Source organism: Phyllostomus discolor, chromosome 2, assembly GCF_004126475.2.
Source record: "Phyllostomus discolor isolate MPI-MPIP mPhyDis1 chromosome 2, mPhyDis1.pri.v3, whole genome shotgun sequence".
Classification (NCBI taxonomy): Eukaryota; Metazoa; Chordata; class Mammalia; order Chiroptera; family Phyllostomidae; genus Phyllostomus; species Phyllostomus discolor.
The window spans coordinates 216,748,088-216,761,446 of NC_040904.2; positions in this window are offsets into that span (position 1 = coordinate 216,748,088).

The following is a 13,359-nucleotide window of genomic DNA, read 5'->3' on the forward strand; positions in this document are numbered from 1 at the left end:
AGGGCCCATGCTGCCCCCCCACCCTGACTGCTGGGAGAGTCCGGGTGTGGAGAAGGTTGCTGGGCGGAGGGCGTGGCCAGGCCTTCCAGGTGCAGAGTTGGGGTGTGGCCAGGAGTAGGAGTGAGGGAGGCGGGGCCCCAGCGGCTGTGGGAACTGCGGCCAGGTGCGAGGGTGGAGCTGGGCCAGGTGGGAGCGTGGACGGTCTGCTGGGTGGAGGACCCGGGCACACCCTGCCCCCCACTGGGGACCTCCCACGCTGGGGCTGCCAGGAGACCATCTGGGTCCAGCAGGGCCCCGAGGCCTGGTCCCCGTGTCCCATGGCCCAGGTGCTGGCCACACCCCCGGTCTGCAGAGCCCGCGTCTACAGTCTGCTGCTGCAGTCGGCCGAGGAACCTCTGGGAGTCACACCGAGGGCAGGGGCAGGAAGTGGGAGGAAATGACCTGGACAGGCAGGGCTGGGGTGGGGCACCCACCATTCACCCACCCAGTGGTCCTCCATCAGCCCACTGGCCCACCTGTCCACCCACTGGGGCGCTCACTCGGCTGGTCCCGGGGGTGCCCTGAGTCGGGCCCAGGGGGCTGCTGAGACACCCACACTTGGTCCCAAGTGCAAGGAGCCTGGTGGGCAGGCCGGCCTCGGCCCCGAGGGCACAGAGGTTGGGGCCCCTGCTGGAGGAGCGGTCAGGTGAGCCGGCTCCGGCCTAAGTTCTCACATGCCTCTTCACACCTCTTCACGCTGAGCCAGCCCCACAGGTGGGCGGCAGAGGTGAGGCGGCGAGGAGGCCAGGCAGCCAGTCCCAGGCCGGCAGCCACCTAACCACAGGCTTGAGGGAGCTCAGGAGGACAGCGTGTCCCCAGGTCTGTCCTGCAGCACAGGGCTCTGCCCAGGGAGTTTGGGAAGTGCCGTCCCCCGGCCCCCTGCCAGGCCCGCCCAAGGCGCCTGGGCCCTGGAGCCCCACCCAGCGACGCCTGTGCAGGTGAGGTGGGTGCTGCCCACTCTGGCTGGGGATGGACAGGCCTGGGGGGTCACCACGGATGGGTCTGAGGGATGCAGAAGCCGAGGCCTCAAGGGACAGCTCCTGTCCTGCCTGGAGGTGGACGGCCCTGCTGTAAGGGGGTGACAGGAGAGCAGGGAGGGGTTTCGCTGAGGGTGGGAGGAAGCTCAGGCCTGCGCGTTAGGGCCGGTGGCCCGGTGGACGCGTGCTGAGGCCAGAGGGCAGGCGCAAGGTCCAGCAGGGGCTCTGGGGGCCAGTGCTCAGCACCCCACGTGGGACTGTGCTGGGCACGGGCAAGCCCAGGGCCACCTCCACAGAGCCCCCCCGGCCGGCGAGAGAGAGGAGAGGGAAGATGGCCAGTGGGGGGCGGGGGCAGTGCTCTCTGGCCCCCCCAGCAGCCTTCCCCCAACCCAGGGCCTTTGGGCACTGCCGTCTGCCCCGACCCCAGCCCCAGCTCCAGCTCCACCCGGCAAGGGCTCTTGCCCAGGATGCCCTTGGGGAAACTGAGGCCCAGAGAGGCAGAGAGTGACTCTGGTCCCCATTGCTGTGCCCACACACCAGGGAGCTGGAGGGGCCCAGCTGAAGGCTCTTCGTAGCCCAGGCCCACCCGGAGGGCGGGCTGTGTCCAGGGCCTGGCTGTGGGCATGGGGTGCCGGCCACAGGCCCAGGAGGCGGTGCGGCCTGCAGGAAGGGGGCGCCTCCCCGGCCCCTCTGCTGAGGTTCCAGAGTCTAGGGCCAGAGGCCGGGCCCCACTGGGCGACTCAAGGCGGCGTTGTGGGCGGAGACGCAGGAGACAGAGCCTCCTCTTCTCTACGCCCGGGCACCCCCCACCCTCCGCCTGCAGACACAGACCTGGAACTATTGGGGGGGCCTTCCCGGGGTCAGCCCAGCCTCGAGGACCACCCCCTCCCAGACCCCGAAGGCCCCCCTGCCCCTTCCAGGACAGGAAGCCGATCCACTGTCCAGTTCCTTGAGGCCCTAGGGCACCCGGGAGCCCTCCCGACTTCTGGGTGGGATCCGACTGGGGGTACTCAGGCCCCTCCCTCCAGAGCTGCCCCCCACCCCATCTGGGCAGCTCCCAGAGTGCCCTCCTCTTCCTCAGCACTCTGGGTCGGGGTCTGTGTGTACCAAGCGGGTGCCCTGCTGGACGTGGCACCTGTGGGGCAGGGTGTGGGCCGGCCTCCCATCCCCCACCGTCCCACTCCTCAGTTCTCAGCCCAGGAGGCTCTGCAGAGGTGGGGGCCCCCCCGAGCTGCCATGGGCCCCTCCCCCCACCCTGGCCCCTGAGCCGTGGGAGCACCAAGGACAGTGCCGCTTGTGGGGAGTGCTGGGGGCCCAGTGTCTGCAGGCACCCCTCTGCGGCCACGGGATCCGTCCTCCTTGGAGCCAGCCCTGCCTGCAAAGCCTGGGGCCTGGGGCTGTGCCAAGGGGCTCCTCCGGCTGCGTGGGGCTGTTCCCTCAAGCAGCCCAGCGGTGTGGAGGCTACAGCACAGGGCAGAGGCTGCCTGAGCCCCAGGAGCCTGCCCGGCTCCTAGCCAGGCCATCCCTGGGCAGGCGGGCGCCTTCCCCTCCAACCCGCCCTGGTGCGGGAGGCTGCCTGGGCCGCCTCTGCCCTGGGCCCTGGCCCTGCTCCCCTGGGCTGGCCCCCGGCTCCCTGCGCCTTCCCGCGTCTGGGCCAGCTTTCTGTCAAGGCTCGTTCAGAGCCCCTGGCTTGGGTCTGAGCAGCTTCCAGAGCGGAGGGACTTTCCTTGGGGTTGCACAGAGCCCCACAGTCCCGGCGGAAAGAACCGGAATCCTGAGTACTACACTGAGGCCCGGCCCGGGATGGCCCACAGCCCCTCCTCGTGGGCCCTCCACTGCCTGCCAGGCTGCATCTTCTCTGCTCTGGCCCCTGCCCTGCCAGGAGGCGCAGGCCACGGCCTGACCTCTGACCTCTGATTGCTTTGCTCCCAGCTGGGCTGCCCTTCCTGGCCTCCTCAGCCCTAGGCCGGCCCGGCTTCCCAGGAAGAGAGGCTGGGACAGATCGGAAAGCGGCCTGCCGTTGTCGGAACCTCGCTAACTTTCTTTTCTCCGACGCGGCCCCCTAAAACGAAACCCTGGCACGCTTTGGGTGCCAAAGCTTCTCGGAAAAGGGAAGTGACCCCTGGAGCTCCCTGGCAGCCCCACCCACCCTTCCAGGCAGCCAGGCCCCAGCTGGCCCAGAGCCCCAGGTGCTGTAGCAAAAGCAGCACAAAAAGGAAATAAAGAGGGGACAGGTTGGGCAGCGTGGAGGCCTGGACAGCAGGGCTGAGGGGCCGTCGCCTGCCCGTGTGAGCTGTTGTCACCGGCACCGGCACCAGAACTGGGAAGGTGTCAGCTGGCCTGGCACCTGCCCACAGAGGCCCCCTGCACCCTGGCCCCTGGCTATGGCTGAGGCAGTGGGGAGTGTCCACAGGCCCTTCCCCGCTCCATGGAGGCCCCTGCGAGGAGCCCACAGAGGTCAAGGTCATCAGTAGCCGAAGGGGTCCACCCCCTGCCCTGGGGAGGAGGAGGGTGCTGGAGTGGGATCCCATCTTTCTGGCTCAGGGGGGAGCTCACTGACCCGGCCTCGGGTCCCCCTTCCTGCCAGGAAGTGGCCTGCTTGGACCCAAAGTACAGGCCATCAGTAGGCATCGGACCCCAATGCCACTGGCCCCACCTACCCACAGGGGAGGCCGGCACCTGGCCCAAGGTCCCCAGGCTTCCCTGCCCCCCCCAACCCCCTACCGGGCAGGTGCTGCCGCTGAGCTGGGTGCCTTGGGCTCCTCACCCAGAAACGCAGGGCGACTGAGTGAGTCGCCAGCCCCTCCAGCCATGGGTGCAGGGGGTTGGGGACGAGAGGTGCCGGCACCAGAGTATCCAGCAAACCCCTACCGGGGGCCGTCTGCCCCACTCCTTGTGCCTGGGGGGAGGCCCCCCAGGGCCTGGGCTGTGAGGACGGAGCTGGGCAGTGAGGCCTCCCTGGTGCAGGTGCCCTGGGTCCCGGGGAGCAGTGACCAGGACGACCGGAGACAGGTCAGGAATCCTGGGCGCGGGCAGTGTACGGTCCTGGGAACATCCGTCCGTCCTCACCTCGTGGCGGGGGGGGGGGGCGGGGCAGAGAGCCCGGGTCTGGGAGACACCTACCTGGGCTGGGGTTCGTCCCACAGCTCGCCTGCCCCCAGGTCCCCACAGAGGCACCCCTATCCTATTCGAGGAAGCACATGTAGAGGGGCCACACCCCAACCCGGCGGAGCACCCCAGGGCGGGGCCCACTGCAGGCTCCAGTCCTGGTCCCCCATCTGGTCTGCTTGGCCAGCCTCCCCCACTCCAGCTCAAAGGGCCAGAGAGACCCCCGGGGGCTCGCCCTGCAGGAGTGGCTATGATGCAGACCCTACACGTGTGTGCAGGATTCGCCTGCAGCCCCAGAGGGGGTCCGAGAGCTGCCCTGGGCTCTCGGGAAGCCCAGTCGGGGGGGGGAGCCACCAGGAGGGCGTCAGGACACGGGAGACGGGGCTCCCGGAGGACCATAGGCGTTGGGGCGTGCGGGGCCTTTTGGGACCAAGGGCAGGCACAGAGAGAAGGTGGGCATCTCCGGATTGAGGAGGGGTCCCGAGGGTGGTGGACAGGCCAGAGGACGTGTCTGAAAGGAGAGGTAGTATGATGTGGCATCCCGGCATAGAGGGGTCCTCCAAGGCCGGGGCGGGGGGAGGTGGTGGTCTGCAAAGTTTGGGAGGTAGAAGGTCATTTGGATCCAAGGAGGAATGGAGCCCCAAGGACACCATGAATGTGGTGCCTCCCCGGGGTGGGGCACAGTGAGACCCCTTCCTCCCCCGCCCCCAGCCTGGTCGGTGAGAGCAGGCCCCAGCAGCTGACCGTCCTGGGCCTGAGCAGGCCTCTTGCCCTGTGGCCAGGGCATAGCCTGGGGTCACCTGAGGACTCAGCGCTGTGGTCCACTGGCCTCCCTGGCCCCGCACCTTGGCCCAGCTTCTGGGACATGCTGTCCCTGTCCTCAGCACCTACGAGTGAGCCAGCCACTCCGTCAGCCGGGCACCTGACCCCACGCATGGCTGCCTCCGGTGGCCACTGCTCCCCGATGGCCGGATTAGTTGTGGGCGCCCTGAGCCAGCCGCCGGCCGGGGCTGCGGCACCAGTCTTGGGGAGGGAGCCAGGCCCACAGAGGAGGCACCTGATGGTGCCCTCACTCCAGGCCCACAGACCCCAGGTCCCATGGGGGGCCTTCCGCAGCCCCGCAGGGATCCACAGAGAGCTGGATCCTGGCTGGGCCTCTGGGTGACCCCAGTGTGGGCCCACTCTGCAGCCCCTGGCCGCCGGGTCCCTCACCTGACTCCCTGCTGGGCAAAAAGGAGCTGAGGACGGCGGGTCCCCAGGGCCGGCACGGCCCATCTGCTGGCAGGAAGGCAAGGACAGAGCTGGGCCTGGTACCCGGTAGGTGCTCCTTGCTGGGTGGGTTCCATGGGTTTCACCCTGTCAGGCCCGAGTGGTCTCTTCTCTGGGGACACGGCAGCGCCCGTGGAGGGGCAGAGCCAGGGACAGGTGGGGGGGGGGCCTTGGGGCTGTCCAGCCCGCAGCTGCACAGCCCCTCAGGGCCTTGGCCCCTCTCTGCCAGGTTGCCTGCCTGCCGGCCCTTGTGGGGCCACACCCCTGGCACCTGGCTGGAGTCCTCCCAGCAGTCTCTGCAAGCACAGGGCACCCTGGCCCGGTCCTGCTCACCCCTCCCCTCAGGCCTTCAGCTCCTCCCCCCACAACGCCCCGTCCAGGTGTGTGCCCGCTGTCCGGGTGGCCTGGCGCAGATGCCAGGGCTTTCTCCGCGTGGCCACCAGTGCGACCGGCCCAATGCCCCCATCTGCACTCCTGCCCCTGAGCAAGCAAGACCCTGCCCGCCAGCTGCCCCCACCTGGGGGCCCCAGCTCCGGCCACCTCCCCAGACGGGCCCCAGCCTCCCTGGTCCTGCCTGGTCCCCGAGGGTGCTCCTGACACGTCCACCCCCTGAGGGGCCATGCTGCCTGCACCCGCGTGGAGCCGCAGCGAAGAGGCACAGCCCGGTGCAGCCCTTGCTTGCAGCTGCTGCCTTCGTAAGGAAAGGCAGAAATCCTCTCGCGCCAATACCGCAAGCCACGTTAAGCATGTTTCAGAAAGCCAGATGGAAATCTAATAAAACTCGTGAAAAGTATTTTTAAAACGGCCTTATTAAAGCACAGCTTACGGACCATAAAACTCACCCACTTTCAGCGGTTTCCACGAGCCACCCACAACTCGCCGAGCCCGTCAGTTTTCCGAGTCGCGCAACCACCCACGCTGAAAAGCGCGTTTCGGAAGGTTCCCGTGAGCGTCCGAGCCCCCGCGTGCCCGCGGGCCGTCTGCCCCTCCCCCCGGCCGGGGCCCCGCCCACCGCCTGCGTCCGCCTGCTCGCCCGCTTCGGACGCATCACACCGACCGGACCGCACAGCTCGCCGCACAGCGTCGGGTGTCTGGCAGCTCCCACTGGGCACTCCCTGGGGGCTCGTCCGCGTGACGGCACCGGCCAGCAGCGGCCCCCACAGGTGTCCACCGCGAGGACATACTGGATTAGCCTTTCCCCACAGCCTGCTCTTACCGATGAGGCTGCCGAGTAGGGACACGCGTGTACATGTCTGTGTGCACGCGTCACGCTTTCTCTCGGGCGGAGGCTAGGGCTGGAGTCGCTGGGTCCCGTGGTAAACCGATGTTTACCTTTTGAAGAAAGCGGCTGTTCCCCGTTCCCACCAGGAAGGCGTGAGGGTGCCCGGGGTCCCGCATCCTTGTCCACCCCCTTCCCACGTCCTTTTGCCCAGGCGTCCTGGGCGTCGTGGGAACCGGGCCGCGTGTGCTGCCAGCGTGAGTTCTCCTGGTGCCTGAAGGTGCCGAGCCCCCCTCCGAACGCGACTGGACGTTTTACCCGGGAAGATACCCAGCTTCCCTCCCCCACTGGTTCAACGTCTAACAAAAATTTTTGCCTGTTTTTTTTTTTTTTAATTAGGTTGTTCATCTTATTATTACTTTAAAATTCATATTTTGATTGTGCTAAAATATACATAACAATTTTAAGTATGTTTTTCTTAACTTTTGAGTTTCAAATATTTTTATATATTCTAAAATATAAGTCCCGCCCTAGCTGGTGTGGCTCAGTGGGTTGAGTGCCGGCCTGCGAACCAAAGGGTCGCTGGTTCGATTCCCAGTCAGGGCACATGCCTGGGTTCCCGGTCCAGTCCCCAGTAGGGAGTGTGAGAGAGGCAACCACACACGGATGTTTCTCTCCCTCTCTCTCTCCATCCCTTCCCCTCTCTAAAAATAAATAGATAAATAAAATCTTTTTTAAAATTAGATAAAATGCTTTAAAACACATATTTCAGGCACCTTCCACACGCTCCTGCTGCGCGGCAGGGGCCATTGCGGGGCCCACTGTCGGGCTCCCCTGCTTCCACGCCCAGCCTCGCGCCCGCTGCGGGCTCACATGGAGGAGGCCCTCCACCCGCTGGGTCCCCCCTGGGCAAGAGGGGGTGGTCTGCACAAGGGCCAAGTCTCAGGGAAGGGGTCAGCGGTGAGAAGGACACTTGCCCTGGGAACCTGGGGCCCCACACCAGGGAGGCACCCTCAGAAATGTATGCTCAATAAAAGCAGAAGGCGGGGCGTTGACAGCCCCTCATGGGTCCCACGGGTGGTGCGGGCGCTGGGCTCCCCAGACCCTGCCTGACCCTCGCCCCACCAGAGCTCCCGGGTGCCTCCCAGGGCCGCCCCTTCCCCGAGCCCCCAGGGCCTCCAAGGCCAGCTAGCTGCTGCCCGGGACAACCTCCCTCCTTGGACGGGTCGGGGGTCGCAGGGCCTGACCCCACAGCTGCTCCCTCTCCCCACCCACCCGTGTCCCGGCCATCCACCCCCTGGGGAACCGTGACCCCCCGGGGAAACCGCCACCCCAGCCCCTCCTTCCCAGCATCCTGGTGGAAACCAGACCTCCAAATAGGACAGGGAGCGTGGGGGTCCCCACACGGCAGCCCCCTTCTCCCCGCAGCCTTTCCAGCTCTGAGCAGAGCCACCCACCACCCGCCCCAGCCCCAACTTGCCCCGGGGCGGAGGCGCGGGGGGGGGGCATCTGGTGATGGGTGGGGGGCACCCAGGTGGACGCCCACCCAAGGCGCCAAGTGACGCGGGTTTCGAAGGCTGAGCAGCTGTCCCCCAAAGGCCTGGGTTCTTCGGGCGGTCATCTGCCACAGCCCACGGGCCCCGACCCACGCTCCGGTGACCGTTTCTCACAGCCCGCAGCCGCCGTGCCCCCTCCACAAGCTCGCGGACGGCGCCGCGGCCCCGCCGCCCGCAGCCTCCCACGTCGCGAAGCACAGCAAACGGTCCGTGTGGATGCACACAACTCGGAGTTCGGGGAGACACCCAGCGTCCCGAGCAATACGCAGCGATTTAAAACGAGCGTTCAAGTAAGATCTAACCGGAGGCTGAGCTGGTCGAAGACCGTTTCAGACGCAGGGCGCTGAGTGCGGGAGGGCCCGGGCTGGGGGCCGGGGGCTGGGGGCCCGGGGCCGGGGCATGCGACCGGGCTGGGGGCGGGCGGGTGGGCGCGGGGTGCTGGGCCCCACCCTCGCGGCTGCCCTGGGACCCCGCCCCCCAGCGCCGCCCCTCGCCGCAGCCGCAGCCACGCACATTCTGCAGACCCCGCGCCCAGACCCCTCCGGCCGGCACAACCCCGGGCTACCGCCCATTCTTTCGTTCCTGCTCAGCTAAAAGCAAGTGTCCGCGCGCCCTCCTTCTGTCCCCTCCCTCCGCAAGCCCTTTCCACTCGGGTCGCTCCGCAGGGCTCATCGGGTCAACGCTGGGTGCCACCTCCAGCCTCGTGTCGCGTCCCGGGGCTCTGGGCACGCGGCCGGTCAGGACCCCCCCCCCCCCCCCCCCCCCCCGGTACTCGCCGCTGCCTCCCCCCCCACCTCAGCTCCACCCTCCTCCGTCCTCGGCTCGCGCCCACGGTGCCCACGCTGGCTCTGAGCCACAGCTCGGCGGCCTGTCCACTCGGGTGTCAAACGCAAACAAACAGGCTGAAGACCGGGCGCCCCGCCCCGCGCGCTCCCTCCCGCCTTCGCCCTCTCCAGGCCCCGGGTGCTCGATTGAACGCGCACGCCGTCCCGGGCTCTGCTCCGCAGCCCCGCACCCTCCACCAGGACATCCGGTTGGCCCCAGCATCAGGCGCAGCCCGGGCTCACCGCCCTCGCCGCCGCCACAGCCGCCGCCCGGCCCGCGGCGGCGCCGTCCCATCTGCTCGGCTCTCCCTGCTCTTACTCCCCACCCGCACCCCTGCTCCCGCCGCCTTCAGGGTCCCATGACTCCTCCGAGCGCCCCGCTTCCCTGGGGGTAGAACTTTTCAGTGGCTACAGGCGCCCCGGCGGCCTCTCCGCCTGTTCGGCGGGGCACCCCAGGCCTGTCGGTGTCACAGGGGTGCACGTGGGCAGAGACCCCCTCCCCTTCCCTAGAACCTTCTCTGCAGAAACTTGCCGACTCTCTCTGTCCCTCGGAAATGATGCCAACCTTGTGAGAAGCTCAGGAAGCCTCCTCCTCGACAGTGTAGCAACCGGGGCAGGTTTTCATTAAACAGAACGGGCACGGCCTGCCTGCCTGAAGTGGAGACCAGGGCCGCAGCGCCCCCTCTCCCCGTCTGGGTGGTGCTTTCCCTTATCCACTCGGGGCTCCCAGGCGGGGCTCCTGCTGGTCACAGAGACAGAATGTTCGGGGGTTCCTTTGAGCACAGGGGAGGAGAGCGGGCAGCGGCTGCGGCCGGTCAGCAGCCTCAGGCGGCACGGACTGCGGGCAACGCAGGTGCTGCAGGTCCTCTTCGAAGAACTGTTATTGTGGTTAAACACACGTAAGATAAAGCGTCTGTTCTGACCACGTCAGTGCAGTGGTGGTGAGTGCGTCCGTCCGCAAGGTTGGAGGTTGGGCAGCGGGCGCCGCTGTCCCAGAACCTGCCACCCCAACAGCAGCTCTGCACCCGAGAAACAGCGTCCCCCCCTTCCCTCCCCACCCCGCCGGGCTGCAGGGCACTTCGTGTGAGTGTGCCCCACCCCCACCCCCCCGCACCCCACCAAGCCCCGTCCGCCTGCTCTAGAAGGCTCCCAGCTGGGATCGGACCCCGTGCAGCCTCCCGTCCGGCTGGTGTCCCCGAACGCCCTGTTTCCAGGGTCGGCCTGGGGTGTGGCACCCGCCAGCGCTTCATCCCCATCTGCGGCCGCTGGGAGGTCCATCCTGGGGCCGCAGCGCAGTCTGTGTGCCACCCCTCCTCCGGTGGGCGCTCGGGGGAGCGTCCAGCTCCTCCTCCTGCACGTGCTCCTGGGCGTCCCAGCCCCTCTGCGGAGGACTGCCCTTTCTTCTCGAACATGGTCTTTTCACCTGGCCGGCAACCCGCTGCCCAAGCAGGGGACGGTCACTTCCCCGACTCTTGGCTCTCTTCCCTTGGCCTCTGTGCCTGCCCTCCTGCCGGGACCCCACCCTGTCGCTCCCGAAAACGTGAAGCTGGTATTACCGTAGTTTTCCTTTGTAACTACTCTCTTTTTCTGGGGGCTTTAACTGGCAAATCCATGAAAGGGTCACTGTGAGTGTGTTAACGGGCACACAGAGGACAGAGATTCGTCCGTGACGGTGACAGGCAGAGGGTGAGGAGGGAGGGACACCAGTAGGAGCAGACTGTTTGTGCCCCCTGGAACTGGGCTGGGACGATTAGAGCTAGGCTGTGACAAGGTCAAGATTTTAATTGTGACTCTCAAGAAAACCACTAAGAAAATACTGGGAAAATACACCAGAAAGGAAAGAAGGAAAGCAAAATGATACGCTAAAAAAAAAAAATCAACTCAATACCAAGAGAGGCAGGCATGCGGGACGGAGGGACAGAGCCCGTGTAGGACACGCGGAAACACAGGACGAGTGGCAGAAGGAGCCCGTCCCCCCGGCAGCCACGGCGCTGTGAGCGACGAGAACTCTGCGGTCAGGAGGCAGCGGTGCGCAGAGCCCCTGGCAAACCCGGCCTCTCGGCCTCTCCGCACGCCGCGTGGGAGAGGCGACTGCAGATACAAGGGGACGGGGGTTCAGTGCCGGGTTGGCCGGAGAGTCCATATGGGTTTTTCAGGTGATAAAAGACACATTTTTCATCCTCACTAATAACTTTGACGTGGACATTTTGAGTACGTTGGCTATCTCCCACATGGCATAACGCTGGTTGTTCTCAATTAGTGTCTTTTTTTAAAAAAGGTGTATTTATTTATCTTTAGAGAGAGGGGAAGGGAGGGAGAAAGCGAGGGAGAGCAACATCAGTGTGTGGTTGCCTCTCACGCGCCCCCTACTGGGGACCTGGCCCGCACCCCAGGCCTGTGCCCTGAGCGGAAATCAAACCGACAACACTTTGGTTTGCAGGCCAGCGCTCAGTCCATGGAGCCACGGCAGCCAGGGCTCGCTCAGTGCTTTGATTTCATCGCTGTCGGCTTCAGCTGGTCCACCTGACCGTGGGGCACCGTCCGGCTAGAAATCTCCAGCAGGAAACTTCACAAGCCACTTTTGACACGTTCGCCCAGTCCCGGCACCTTCTCCACACACTGCACAAACCATTCTACTGCATCTCAGCTGCATTTTCACCTTTCTTGAAACGATAAAGCATAACATGCTGAAAACGTTGCTTATTTTCTTCCATCTTCCATGTTACAGTGGCTACACAAAAATTAACCAATTTTGATAAGTTTTTTTAAGAGCACGCTGACAGGACAGCTGTCACGTTGCAATGTAACCAAAGTGTTTCCAACGCAGTGAAAGAGAGCGAAGCGCTACGAGGGCCGTCACACACACAAGCCCACACAAACATGTGGGCCCAGCCAGTGACGGAGTGGCGGGAGGCATTCCATGCTGTCACCAAAGTGACAGGGGGTGGCTCCAGGACTGTCACACGGAGTAGCTCTGCGCCAGGTGCCCTTGGGGACGGGCTCTTCCTCCTGAGGTCACGTGGGGGGGGGTTGGGCCAGGCTGGCTGGGGGCGGGGCGCGCGATCTGCCTCCGCACGCGCCACGTGCTCGTCTGGCCGTTGTTTCTCCCGCACCTTCGCGGAGAGGACCCGCTGCGGAGGCGGCAGGCTCCCGGGAACCGGCCCGCTGTGTCCGCTCACTGCCTCACCTCCTCGGGGTTTTGCGCTCGGCCCCGCCGCCATGCCCCTCCTCTGCCTGCTCTGCCTTTCCCTTCCCAACAGCTCTTTACAGCCTTTGCACGTCTACACCTCCCTCTCCGGCCCCAGGCAGGGACCCGTGTCTGCTTTGCTCGCGGAGGGAGCGGGTATACAGCAGGCACTGCGAGAGCGTTTGGTGGGTGAATGAATGAATGAATGAGTGAGTGAACGAGTGAGAGTCTGATAGGCAGGCCCCCCTCGCCCCACCAACCGCCAGCTGCCGCAGCCCAGCCGTCCCACAAGCTCCGCCCTCCAGACGTTCCGTCTTCCTGCCCCGCCCCGTGGCTGCCCGCCCCAGGCGGCGCACGGCCCCCCTGCCCGCCTCTCCCCACCTCCCACCTGCCAGGTCCTGGCAGAGCCGGGCAGCCCGTGCCCCTCACCACGGCAGCGTCTGCTTGGGGTTGCTGGGGGCCCTTCTCCAACCCAGGCCCCCCCTTCCTGTTTGCTTCCCCAGCCCCCGACCCGGCCACTGGGCACCCCGTGGAATGGACTCGTTAAGCTTGTGTGTGGCCTGTCCCCCCCACGCACAGGTCAGCTCCAGGGGGGGTGACCGAGGTCTGGGCAGCTCGGGCTTTAGGGCAGCTCGGGCCTCGGCGTGGCTGCAGCTGCAGGGGCACAGCCCTGGCCCTGCCGTCTGCTCCTGCCGCCGCCAGGTGAGCGCGGCGCCCGGGCGGTGCTGAGCGCCTGCTCCTGGACGGGACGAGTGGGGCACACGAGCGTCCAAAGACTCACCCTGGTTCACCTGTGGCCCTCCGCCTCCCTCATCACCCCCCGCGGTGGGGCCCCAGGTCATCAGCCCTGACCTCCCCTGGGCAGGTGTGGGCTGGTGGCACCCCTGGATGCAGTGTCCTGGGTGCGGTCTGGGGTCTCACACAGGGTGGGGGCTGGCAGGCGCCATCACGTCCATGGCCCTGCCCTCACTCCACGGCAGTCACGGCCTGGGCCCGTTCTGACAGGTGCCCCCGTCACCCTCCCTCCCCTTACCCCAAAGGGCTGCCTGGCCCTGCAGACCCCACCTCTGTCCTTAAGGGACCAGGTGAGCCAGGGGCACAGGGGCAGGGGGCCACCCTGGCTCTGCCTGTCCCCGGTCCTCAGGAGCCGCAGTGGCCCACGGCAGGAGGGACAGTGTTC